The sequence below is a fragment of the Tachypleus tridentatus genome, chromosome 7 (assembly GCF_004210375.1).
Source record: "Tachypleus tridentatus isolate NWPU-2018 chromosome 7, ASM421037v1, whole genome shotgun sequence".
NCBI lineage: Eukaryota > Metazoa > Arthropoda > Merostomata > Xiphosura > Limulidae > Tachypleus > Tachypleus tridentatus.
This window is the reverse complement of record NC_134831.1, coordinates 78,267,520-78,281,149: the sequence shown is the minus strand read 5'-3', so window position 1 is coordinate 78,281,149 and position 13,630 is coordinate 78,267,520. Positions and strand designations below refer to the sequence as shown.

The 13,630-nt window shown below is 34.4% G+C and overlaps 1 long non-coding RNA gene across 1 annotated transcript; it reads right to left on the bottom strand.

The window, feature by feature from the left end:
* Nucleotides 1-1,614: 1,614 nt before the first annotated feature.
* LOC143258030 (uncharacterized) lies at nt 1,615-10,806 on the bottom strand. Its single transcript, XR_013032100.1, has 3 exons — nt 10,640-10,806; nt 4,312-4,372; nt 1,615-1,728 (listed from the first exon to the last, which is right to left on the bottom strand). It is a non-coding gene; the product is annotated as an uncharacterized LOC143258030 (long non-coding RNA).
* Nucleotides 10,807-13,630: the final 2,824 nt, after the last annotated feature.

The following is a 13,630-nucleotide window of genomic DNA, read 5'->3' as shown; positions in this document are numbered from 1 at the left end:
TGAATGTACAATATCTTTATTATATCAACTGGGCGTGTTTAAATGCGTTTTGAAGTTTAATCTTTAAATCATCAATGTTTTTCTCAGAAAAATAAATTGTGTGCGATGTGGCAAAATAACGTGGTGACGTAGTAGCCGGATGTATGCGTCAGTTTCAGCCAGTCTGAAAGCTGGGAGACAACACCTCCTCTGGCTGCTTTTGTAACTATACTGGATACGATAAAGCTACGGTCATGTGCAGGTCATAAACTTACATCGCGAGCGAGGGCGCGGTACGAGAACATTCACCTCAGACTATATCTAGCATAAACATCCGACACAACTACCAAATACTTTACTATAATTTAGTTAAATAAGATACCTAAGAAGTTCTACTCAAATAATTTCGGGAAAAAATACAGAATTATTAAAATTGGGATTTAATGCGAATGTTAAACGTAATTAACTTAAGTAAATTTGTTCACTTAAACGATAACTTACGCATACGATTGGCTAAACTGATAAGTCAAAGACCCCTACGATTTAGACATAGCTAACCCTAATTTGGAACTCTAGAGCAGGGACCATTCAAACAGTCGATATCGACTACTCAAAGCGACCATCTTTAATCCAAAAGCGTGGTTTAAAGGCAAAAAATATTCAGTAGCAACCGTCGCTCACAACATCTAGTTTTAATTCAAAATCGGTGATGACTGTCATACCTACATCTAAAAACGTGAAGTGTATTCAGTAGCACCATGTTTCAAACCCCAGCTTCTCCGATCTCTACTATCATATTCTAACAGCTGGGCAACATTCAGCCCACATACCAATATAAATATTTTACATATTTCTTGAAAGGTTTGTTTGTTTGTTTTGGAATTTCGCACAAAGCTACTCGAGGGCTATCTGTGCGAGCCGTCCCTAATTTAGCAGTTTAAGACTAGAGGGAAGGCAGCTAGTCATCACCACCCACTGCCAACTCTTGTGCTATTCTTGAAAGGAAAAGCAAAACAGTGATTACGTAATCATACGTTCACCAACGACTCAGCGCGTTAAAACTGAAGGATTATAACACTCGAAAACGGGTTTCGATACCTTTTGGTAGGCACATCACAGATAGCTAGCTCATTGTGTAGCTTTATCTTAACAACACTTTACACTACAAAAAATAAAGACTGCGCAATAGTAAATGATATCAAAAACAAATTACGTTTTAAAGACTTATGCATGACTATTTAAAAGTGATAATGAAATTATATTAATAATTTAGTTTCAGGACGGAGGGGCTTCTGTTGACGTTAGTTTTGTATCAGCATGAATATTTAAGCTTTGTTTTAATAAACAAAAGGGAATCCTCAATAGCCGCGGCACTTGAACTTGTTTCAGCACAATTATAATCATTTAATCTATGATCGTGGTGAAATAAATCGATCGAATGGGTATGACCTACTGAGTCCAAAAATGTAATTACGTGTCAAATCACTCAAGAGATGACGGAACTATGAGCTAAAAGTTTGTAGTTGAAAAAAAAGTAAACTTATTTATGATCCGTTATGCCGTGGATAAAAATGATATTTTGATGAGTATTCGATTTTAAAGACAGTTAGATCAAATGTACCTTGGTGGGATAGCCGCTTAGCTTACAGATTTGCAACGTCCAAATTCGGGCTTCGATTCTTCGCGGTGGACATAGCACGTAACCGAAAGTGGCTTTGCTCTGAATAGAACAAACATTGGAGTAACATTCTGTGTAAATAAAGAAAGCAGAAAGAAACATTATTTAATGAAATTTTATTATATTTCATTTTGAATACGTTACTAACACCTTGATTTGTTAATAAACACTTTTAAAACATATTTACTCCTTTTCACTCGGGACCCGGCATGGCCAGGTGGTTAAGGCACTCGACTCGTAAACCGTAGGTTCGAATCTCCGTCACACCAAACATGCTCGCACTTTCAGCCGTGGGGGCGTTATAATGTGACAGTCAATCCCACTATTCGTTGTTAAAAGAGTAGTCCAAGAGTTGGCGGTGGGTGGTGATGACTAGCTGCCTTACCTCTAATCTTACAGTGCTAAATTAGGGACGGCTAGAGCAGATAGCCCTTGTGTAGCTTTGCGAGAAATTCAAAAACAAACCAAACGTTTATAATTAACTCTCATTTTTTTCTTGAAAATACCGTTTCAAAAATAGGATTCTTCTTAAATTAGAAAGAGTCTTAAATGCGAAGTAATAGGGTAATTTAAATTATTAGTATTATTTGCTTACTTATATATTTTTTTGTTTTTTGAATTTCGCACAAAGCTACTCGAGGGCTATCTGTTGCTAGCCGTCTTTAATTTAGCAGTGTAAGACTAGAGGGAAGGCAGCTAGTCATCACCACCCACCGCCAACTCTTGGGCTACTCTTTCACCAATGAATAGTTGGATTGACCGTAACATTATAATGCCCCCACGGCTGAAAGGGCGAGCATGTTTGGCACGATCGGGATGCGAACCCGCGACCCTCAGATTACGAGTCGCACGCCTTAACACGCTTGGCCATGCCGGGCCGTTTACTTATATATAACGGGAAAATATGATGAAATAATTTACCGATTTTAGTTCATAAAATATCAAAAGGAACTGACATCAGCAAGTAATTTGTTTGATTGATTTCGCCTATAGCTATGTGTAGGGTACCTGCGCTAGCTGTCTATGATATTGAAAGTGATATACTACATGAAAAGGAGATATAGCCAAGATCACCCATAAACGATCCTTGGGCTACTCTTGTAAGACTGAATAACAAGATGTTACCTTTACCTTTATAACGCACCTACGACCCCATAGTGTGGAGAGCAATTTTTTTTATGTGTGGCTATGAGACGCAAACTACAGACTTTCAGCTATACAGTCTAGAACGCTAAACACTGGGCTGTATTTGACGGACAAACTAAACCAAAAAAGGAGATGGTTTCACATTTCAGTAGAAACTTACCAGCCTTAAAGATAGTAACCATGAAATATATAATAATTATATCAATGAAAAAGTGATAACTAGAAATGATTTAAGAAGTTAAAACAATGTTCTAGTTAACACATTTTTTATGAGTAAATTCATAAACTTTAACATCCGCGAAGGATAAAAATTAACTTATAATATTTCCCGGGGGATTTGAATGTAGTCATATGTACTTTCACACTCGGGTACAATAACACAACCCTGGGAATTGGTAAGTAGCGCTATCTATCGACACGTTCGTGTAACTACCTGCTGAGGATCTCTTGATGGCAGGGAAAGCATGGAAGAGATCAAAGTAATTTAGAAAAGAATCAGGTGTTACTTCAATTAGTAGTTAATAAATTAGGAAACCAAAAACTGTAACGTTTTATAACATTCTGTATAATTGAAATATAAAGTCAACCCATTTATTCCAAATAGTTGGGTTTCCGGGATTAACACTCCAAATACTAGAGCAAACACTACAAAATATTGATTGTATACATTAAACTCTTACAGCTCAATTCGCATAAAAAATAGGAATACAATACAGCAATAAATACAGATTGTAAGCATAATAATTCTTATACAATAGTCACAAAAAACAAAGATAGATAACTTACAAAGTGTTCAAAAGCCTTTACTGTATAATGATTGTTTGACAGAACGAAATACAAAGAAAAATTATAGAACCTTTGACTTCAAAACATATAACCTGTTGGAATTGTTTAGCAAACACCTTGCTTACGAGCTGCTCAACATTCCTAGGAAATTCTGAGAACAAGGCAGCCTACCTAAGAGTGAAAATCAAGGAAATGCCTATAAACATATATGCTCCCACTGAATTGACGACACGTCTGAGAGATTATAACCTAAAAACCGGGTTCGAAACCCATGGTTGGCAAACACAGAGAGCCCATTGTGTAGCTCTGTGCTTAACAACGAACAAATTGTAGACAAATATAAACTGGAAAACGAGAAATCGAGGGGCATGCGATTCATTCGTTGTCAGAAAACTAAACTTTGAAAACGCATAATACTGACAATTAATTTGTTTTTAATGTATTCTTTTACACCTACACTTTTTCACCTTCCTCAACCACATTTGCTATGTACCCTTTATGGTTTCCATGGAAATGACATAGGAAAGTCAGCATTATGAGCTGATTCTTCCCTATGTTAATTCCAGGGGTCCCTTATGTCTTCCCCACGTGTTGAGTGGTTACGTCCAATATTATGTGCGTGTATGTATTTTTTAGTATCAGAGCCACATCAGGCTATCTGCTGTGTCCACCAAGGGACAATCGAACCCAGTGATTTTAGCATTGTTAATTCTAAGACTTACCGCTGTTCCACCAGAGGGGCGAACATTTCCAATAGTAATTTTCTTTTCTTTTCACGAACCACTAAAAAAATAATAAACGTTTGAAAAATACACATGTACCTACATCTATTTAAAATATACTTAAAAAGAAACTTGGAATTACTTTTAACAAAGTAATTCATCAAGTATTCGTATATATATATAAATTTATATAAATTTAGACAAAACTCTAAAGAGTATAGTGTAATTGCTTTATAAAATGAAAGTACGAGTTAAGCCTAAAGATAAAAAAAAAAATACAGCTGCTGTAATTCGAAAAGGAAATGTCCAGTCGCGGCAGATTATAATGATTATGTTTCATGGTAATGAAAAAGGAGGGTCCTCAAGTATCGTAGATTACATTAAATAAATCATATTCTATGGGGAGAAACACGGACTCTCTTAAAATATTGCATATTTTTGTTGACTTTGTTCTGTAAAGCTATTCCAATAGATAATGATATTAAAATTTCGAACTTTTTAGATACACAGTAACAAACGGTTATCGCAAGTGTGATCGTTTACAAGAAATAATTACCACTAAAACTCATCAAAGTTTTTCAGTTCTTCACTGTTAGTTATTACCACTTACTTAGTTAGACTTGACAAGGTTTTCAAAATATCAACTTTATTTGGAGAAATAAAATAAAATATTCGACAAAACTGCTCCGTTGTTTATTTTATATGTGGAATTCCTTGTATCATTCATGTACTGCTCTATGTTTAGTCTGTTGCGAAGCGAAAGACGCAATTTGATATTTTGTGAAATAATATTTTTATACGTAAATGGTTAATAAGATATAAAAAAGAACAAATTTGACTAAGAGATCGTTCGTGCTGTTCTATTGGTAATTTTTGTTTCACATTATCTACAAGAAAAATAAAGATTTTAAAATGCTAAGAATGTCTCTAGCCAGTTGCGAGACTTTCAATATTAACTATAGAGACACCAATAACAAGGAAATAATTATTATTTGTTTCCATTATAATACTAAGTTTTGTGTGATAATTTAATATCTATTTTATATAATTTTTGAAATTTAAGAATCCACTAATCTTTATTCGCAACAGAATATTTTGTTTACTGGCAACTTTTATCGCAACAGATTGTTTTGTTTACTGGCAACTTTTATTAAATCCACCATTATTAACTGAAAACACAACTGGTCATTAACTGATAATTATTACCACATATGTCGCTATCTTAGGTTAAAACTGATTTTTAGAACTTCGGTCGCAATTTTTGATAAAAAAGTCGTCACCTTACAACTTTCACTGTCAAAAGTGTTTAATCTAAACAAAAGTTATTTGCATGCTTGTTTGCTCACGATAAAACTGGTGGTCAACTAATATCTTCTGATACGATTTCTTGAAAGAAGTTTAATATGCACAACAAAATAAATGTAGGGTCTTGTTCTATCTCACTAACGTGTATCTTGACAGTATTCCATAACAGGCCCGGCATGGCCAGGTGGGTTAAGGAGTTCGAATCGTAATAAAAGGTCATGGGTTCGAATCCCCGTCGCACTAAACATTCTCGCCCATTCAGTCGTGGGTGCGTATAATGTGACGGTCAACCCTACTATTCGTTAGTAAAAGAGTAGCTCAAGAGTTGGCGGTGGGTGATGATGACTAGTTGCTTTCCCTCTAGTCTTATATTATTAAATTAGGGACGGCTAGCGCAGACAGTTTTCATGTAGCTATGCGCAAAATTAAAAAAAAAAAAAAAACAGTCCACAACAATGTCTGTTGCAAACGGATTTGTCATAAGGCTATCTTGTCCAAAGCGTTTCTTCCTACATTATTTTATAAACCATCCATTGTATGAAGACCACGGTTTGGCAGTGTCATAGAAATCCATAAGGCCCGGCATGGCCAAGTGTGTTAAGGCATTCGACTCGTAATCCGAGGGTCGCGGGTTCGAATCCCCGTAACACCAAACATGCTCGCCCTTTCAGCCGTGGGGGCGTTATAATGTGACGGTTAATCCCACTATTCGTTGGTAAAAGAGTAGCCCAAGAGTTGGCGGTGGATGGTGATGACAAACTGCCTTCCCTCTAGTCTTACACTGCTAAATTAGGGACGGCTAGCGCAGATAGCCCTTGAGTATCTTTGCGGGAAATTCAAAACAAACAGACAAAAGAAATCCATAAATTAAAGTAGTATATATCTTCGTATAGAATAGCAAGAATACTCGCTTATTTTCCAACTGTTTCGGTTATGTGACTGTATAACGAATATATCGTTATACAACTATTTGCGTTACTTTTGCCCGTCTTAATTATGTTTCATACAATTAGCTGGGACATGAGGATGGCTTTCGCTGTTGATTTTTTTTAACCACGTACGACTTATTGCACGCCTTTCTCTAGAACTCCCCGTGGCATGTCTACGGGCTTACAACGCAAGAAACCAGTATTAGATATCTATGGTGAGCATAGCACACATAGCCCATTGTGTAGCTTTATACTTAACTTTAAACAAAACTCGCTTTACATATTCATTTCTTTTGCATTGCTATTAAGTGCAAGAGATATCCCTGAATATCTCATACTTACTGTGATGCTAACAAAAGCATATATATATATATATATATAGAGAGAGAGAAATTATAATTTTCTGATTCAACCACACCATTTGTCTCTAAAACTATCAATATTTTGCGTCCGAAAGGCCTCTTACACATCATTCTCGAAAGTTAACAACTTTCGTTAGCATCACAGTTAGTATGACTCTCTAAACAGTATTAAAATTTAGTTCTAATACAGTCCGTTCCCCAACAACTTTGTATCTGTTGGATATACAAGACTGTTCAGTGTAGACATTATTATTCAATTTATTTTGTAAGTTAATCTTACAATCCACTACTTTCAGGGTGTGTAGATTACTAAGTATACATATTTTACACAAAAATGGGCACAGGAATTGTAACTTTCCAAGTAAACAGTTGAAGAATATTGTTTAGGTTTTCATGTTGTTGTTATGACAAGTTTTGTTACGTAACTCGATAAGAGTCGTATGTTACGCTTGCAATTCATTGTTCTCGAGATTTAACTGGTGTTCTCGACGTCACGTTAACTTGAGTCTTATTTTCGAAACCTTAGTGAATAAGGTGTTTATATAAGTGGCGGGCGAAAGCAAATTATGAAGAAAGAAGAATATTAAAGAAGCAAAGTGAAACTAAAGTTCAGTCAAAGAAAAGTTAGAAAACGTGAAGTTAGCCGGCTGTGAGTGATTAACACAAGTGATTATTTTATAGTAAGTTTCACAGATTAGTAGAGATAAAGAAAATAATTTGATTTATCAAAGGGTGTACTAAAGTGATTTAACCCACCTGTGTGAACTTTGACGAAAAGGAAATAATTATTTAAGATTCAGTATAAACTGTGGTAACCCATGGAAAACATAATTAAGTCATTCACTGATAACATTGAGACAAAAGTAGATAAGATAGTTATCCTTGTCAATTGGATTCTAAAGTAATTGAATCAACTCAAGTGGACTTCTGACAAGAAAAAGAAAAGATAATATATGTAAAGTTTGATATACAATTGTGATATTCTATAATGTAAAGAATTTTTGTACATAGAATGATTTGTTTTTAATACATTATTTTAAAACACGTGGATTATGTGTTTTCTATTTACTGTCGAATTTATTGTCAACAAGTTACAGCCACCAAGTGTAGAAGAATCCTCATCCAACATATACATTAAACCCTGACAATATCGAATGTCGTTCTTACGTGACTTACTTAGTTACATGTTCAGAATTATTTGAATATAACTTAATCAACCATTTATATAATATAACACCCGAAATAAAAGTAGATTACTAAGTATACATATTTTTCACAAAACTTACACAAGAATTGTAACTTTTAAGTAAGCAGTTGTAGAAAACCTACAACACAAATGGATGTGCTTTATGGTGTTACAAGTTTAAGGTAGATCAAGTACAAATGTTTGTGGCTAAAGTATGTGTAATGATTTATTCCAAACTCAACAACGTAAGTAAAACCTAATTTAAAAATAGAGCAAAAACACCTTAGTGCTAAAAATAAGAACAGTGGTTGAGAAGGATTACTATTAAAGGTGTGCCTAAATAAAAATAATTTGTTTTTTATAGAAGAAACAACAACTTTAGATGCGTATAAACTATAAACAGAATAAATGGTTAACTAAAGATTGTAAAAACGATAAGTCGGATGCTCAAGTAATCACAAGCGAGACGTCAACGTTTGCTGAACTTTTCGAAGACAAAACAAATTAACTCTCATATCCATATTCTCTAGGTGTCTTCAAATCATCACAAAAACAGGGATATTTCTATTTCACGTAACACTAGTGTGTCCTCAATTTTAAGTTTCGATTTGCAACACTCGCCCTCTCATTTTGTTTCAATCTCTATAAATATAGTACAGTCTGTTATTTAGTCATGTAACTACTTCGCAAGGTGTATAAATATCATATTACTGCCTGTTGTATGTCCATGTAGCTGTTTCGCGAGGTATAGATAGAAATTCACCAAAACTGGTACAGAGGCTCATTGGATCCATGGGGAGATACATTAAATTTTCATGTTTTCAATTTTGCGGTTTTTATGGGTGTTTTTGCGGGTTTTTTTTAATTTAATCTAAGAAAAGCAACTTTTCATATCCTAATATAACCTTTCAGTAATCACGAATTTATATAACGTCCGTCCAAGGGACGGGAATTTTAGCTAATATGTAAATAATAAATTCATATCAAATTTCATTCATATTAAATTATATGTACAGGTTTCTCAAGATAGCCGAATTTTACCTTGTAACTTGCATTACACTTTCATATTTTGAATATTGTAAGATGTTCCACAATTTTCTTAATAGTTGTCGAAGATTATAGATTATTCTAGAATGTACTTCTGTGTAAGTGTTCTAGTAATTATTTGTTACAGATAGAACAAAAGTACCGAGCTTCAACGTAAGATACAACAAAAATAGACATTTTACTGTTAAACACATATATTAAAGAGAAGCTTGCATAAAGGCGGAAAAGTATATACATAGTTTTATAGCCCAATAAAGTAGACACGATATGTTTGTTATAGTAATACGAGCATTTCAAACATGTAATTCAAATAGAATCGAAGAAACTCCAATAGTGCTTATTGCTTATTACTAATTAGCTTTATATATGACGTTAGAGAAGTGAGATTAGCTATACATTTTATTCAACACAACTATCATTAATAATACCGCCAACTAAAATAATACTTATCAGTTAACCATAAAGATATGTCATTATCACTGAAAACTAACACGATACAGTACATTTATTGACGGTATTCCTCCTAATGGACTACGATTTGTAGCACGTGAACCACTGCATCATGCACGAGAGATGTTTAAGGTATTATATGTCCTCAAGAGCTGACTGTGAAATATACTTTTTTTAATATGAAATACTACTTTGTCTGCTTGATTCAGAAGAAACTAAAGTAATGAAAAGCACATTATCTTCAAACAGGCGAGTGTTGTGTGTGTTTTGCTACAATCGAAAAACATTAACGGCAGTTCGAGAATTATTAAAGTTTGTGATCATAGAAGCTGCAGCTTCTTAGAACAAGGTTCGAACTCCAGTTTTTCCAGATCGTCATTCCATTATGAAACTGGAAAATAGTGCACATATAAGGAAAATCAGAAGAAAACCTGAAACACAGCGAACTGATGAAGCAGTTTGTCAATAACTTGAATGAGCCATTTTGACATTACTTATAAAGATGCCTTGTTTGTTTGTTTGTTTTGAATTTCGCACAAAGCTACTCGAGGGCTATAGTGTGCTAGCCGTCCCTAATTTAGCAGTGTAAGACTAGAGGGAAGGCAGCTAATCATAACCACCCACCGCCAACTCTTGAGCTACTCTTTTACCAACGAATAGTGGGACTGACCGTGACATTATAACGCCCCCACGGCTGAAAGGGCGAGAATGTTTGGCGCGACGGGGATGCGAACCCGCGACCCTCAGGTTATGAGTCGCACACCTTAAAAGATGCCTTGAATTTGATTAATTAAGGACAGATAGTGGCGTGCAGAGCAAGATGAGCAGATCTTTAATGAAACTGTCATCTGTTGCGAATCATTCCAAAACAGTGATGATGAGATCGGTGAATAGAGTGCCAAAAACAGTGATGAAAATATGTGAACAATGGAAGAATCATCATACTCTAAACCTAGGAAGAAGGCAAGAAGACATACAATCACTCTAAATTTAGCCACAACTGTGGACATAATCAAGTTTAATGACAGAGAGTAAACAATTGTACTTACTGCCACAGACAGTGAAGGAGTTGACCATCAACCATTTCTCGATCCAAAAATCATCTTTGAGAAGAACTTGTCCAAATACTAAAAGAACTGTTCGAGTCAACGATTTGAATTGTAGTTTACTGGGATATCAAGTAACGGATGATCTCACACAGAACAAAAAAATTTAATTGTCCGCCAGCGACACTGCCTGGAGCAGAAATAAACAAATTCATACGTGTTCTGAACTTGATTTTTAACATTGGGAAGGCTCAAACGTCTGTCATGTCACGCTACCAGGAAGAGAGGCGAGTCACTAATTGTGTAAATGTTGTTTCCTTTGTCATAACAACAAGTATCACTGGTTACAAAAACTGAGAATGTCTGAGAACGGATATTGTAATTTTCAATCGAATTTCAACAATTTTTGATGTAAGTGGACTAGTCCGGTAATGACACTGCAGCTGATCATGGTGAAGTATAAGAAGCCATTGAGAAAGTTCATGACGGCGTCATTGAATTTGATACAAGACAACCTCAAGTCAGCTAACTTATAGAGAATTATTGAGAATTTCTTGAACCATAACCTTTCTTTGTCGTATTCCTCCTCGTGCAGAATGGTTTGCTGGACGTGGAGCATCACGTGTAATGAATGGTCAATGTATTATATGTCCACAAGATCTGTATGTGGATTATATAAAATATTACTTACAAGTTATTCACTAATCTACGATATTAACAATAAAATTTAAGGTGCATCAACTTTCTCTGGTTAAAAATATTCGTCTCTGAAGCCCTCTATTGACATTATATTTTGTACTGTCTAGTGTTTTGATAAGCTTGCAACAGCACTGTTCAAAATTACTCGAAATAGTATCCCCAGCTGTTATTTTGTAATTAATGGATTCCGACATGTGTTGATTTAAAACGTCATTCATGACTTGATTTTGATTTTTAAAATAAGCATAAATAAAGTAATTGTTGATTATTCTTTTTGCTACCAAACCGAATACATGTGTTTCATTAGCATGAGCTTCTTTCTCTAGGTTTTCAGTAAAATGTCAGCATTGTAAATCAATCTATATTGTAAATTAGCAATAACATTAAGAAAGTCCATCTTGACAGTGGCCCAGTATATTTAATGTGTTGGTTTTGATTGACTGAATGTAAGTATCGCTATTCCAGTCATTTTAAAATGTTCTTGAATTTAGAATATTTTTTACAGTTTTTCTCTTTATTACGTTTTATCTTACCATGTATAACAGATCCCCCCACGCGCACCAACAAGAGACTCTCCTTGATATAACAATCAGTCAAAAATCAGTTAATCGATGACTTATGCATAATTCATGAAACAGATACAATAAACTTGAAGTGTTAAAAAGACCAGTTAATTATAGTCAATAATGTAGACTAGAACATCGATACATGTATAATTTGTTTTGTCATGAATAGTCAAAAGTCATGTGCACCAATCTGAACTGAAGGATTGTTTAGTTTGGTTTTGGTGCAAATCTGCACAATGTGCTACTTCCGTTATGCTCGCCACTGATATCGAATCTGAATTGTAATTTTTATAAACCGTCAAATTTTCCCATAATTCACCGGAGGACCACGTGTGGGCGAAGATCTAGACGGACAGATTTGCTAACAATCTATCAATATGTATTTAATATTTCTTAACGTCCAAGTATGTTTAACTTTCTGCGTCAACTATTTTATTTTATACAGAAATAAATAATAGCTTTTGCTGTTTATGAATGACTCAATGACTAAAATTAAACTGTTATCAACATAGTTAACAGACATGTGAGTCAATCAAGCGATTTTTCTCTTTCAGGAAAACTTTTAAATGGAGTAATGATTACTTCAAAACGTCAGAACCGCCTCTAAAAAAAACATAGCCAATCAATTTTGAAATCGCTTTGACGTCACTCGCCAAACTGTACACTTATAAAATCATACTACCACACCATAAAACCTAATCCAAATAGTTGAATTTACCTTGGGAAAGATAAGATTGAAGACTTAACTTCCAGTGAATGTTAAATTTTCAGAAGCTACAGCGAGAAAATTACTTCACAAAAAAAATCACCAAACTGGTACTCTATTTTAGGTAAGTTTCAAAACCGTATACTAATATGTATATAACAGCTTATTATACGATATGTTCAGTATTTCAAACACTACAGGATATATAATACATTACTGGATATGAATCAGTAAGTTAATAACAAATATTATTCTTAAAATTAACCATCTTTAGTGATCTGGTAGTTTATTATCTATGTTTATCAAGTTCTATCTTACCCCACGAAACGTTTAACTCTAAGATTTTTATTTTCCAACATCCATACTTTTCTTTAAAGTGCTACTATTGAAGTGAATTTCTTGTTACAATGACTTCAGTAGGAAGTCAGATATAACTTGTCAACATATAACGTTTCTGGTTCAGTATAATCATGTGTATACAGGTCATTGTACATTGTTTAAACCATTAGAAGATTTATTTCAGTATAAAACTACTGATATTGCAGTGGAAAGACAGTGATTATAGTATATTAGTTAAAATTAATTTATTAAGTGATGTCGATGGGTACATTGATAAGATGACGACGAAATCGACAATATTTTCACATATTTCATTGAAATAAGATATATTTTAAGACAAAAGCGTGTTGTCTATAGTTTAGTATGTCGGATTGTTTTGAATTTCGCGCAAAGATATACGAGAGCTGTCTCTACTAGCCGTCCCTAATCTAGCACTGAAAGACAACTTTTGGACTACTGTTTTACCAACTAATGGTAATATTGACCATCACATTATAACGCCTCCAACACTGAAAAAAACGAGCATGTTTGGTGTGACGGGGATTCAAACCCATGACTTTCAGATTACGAGTCGAGCGCCCCCAACCATCTGGCAATGCTGGGCCCTTATATTTTGGGGTGTAACATGTTACAGTAATAAATGTATATGCGTATGTCATTTAAAAGGATAACATAGTTTTTAAA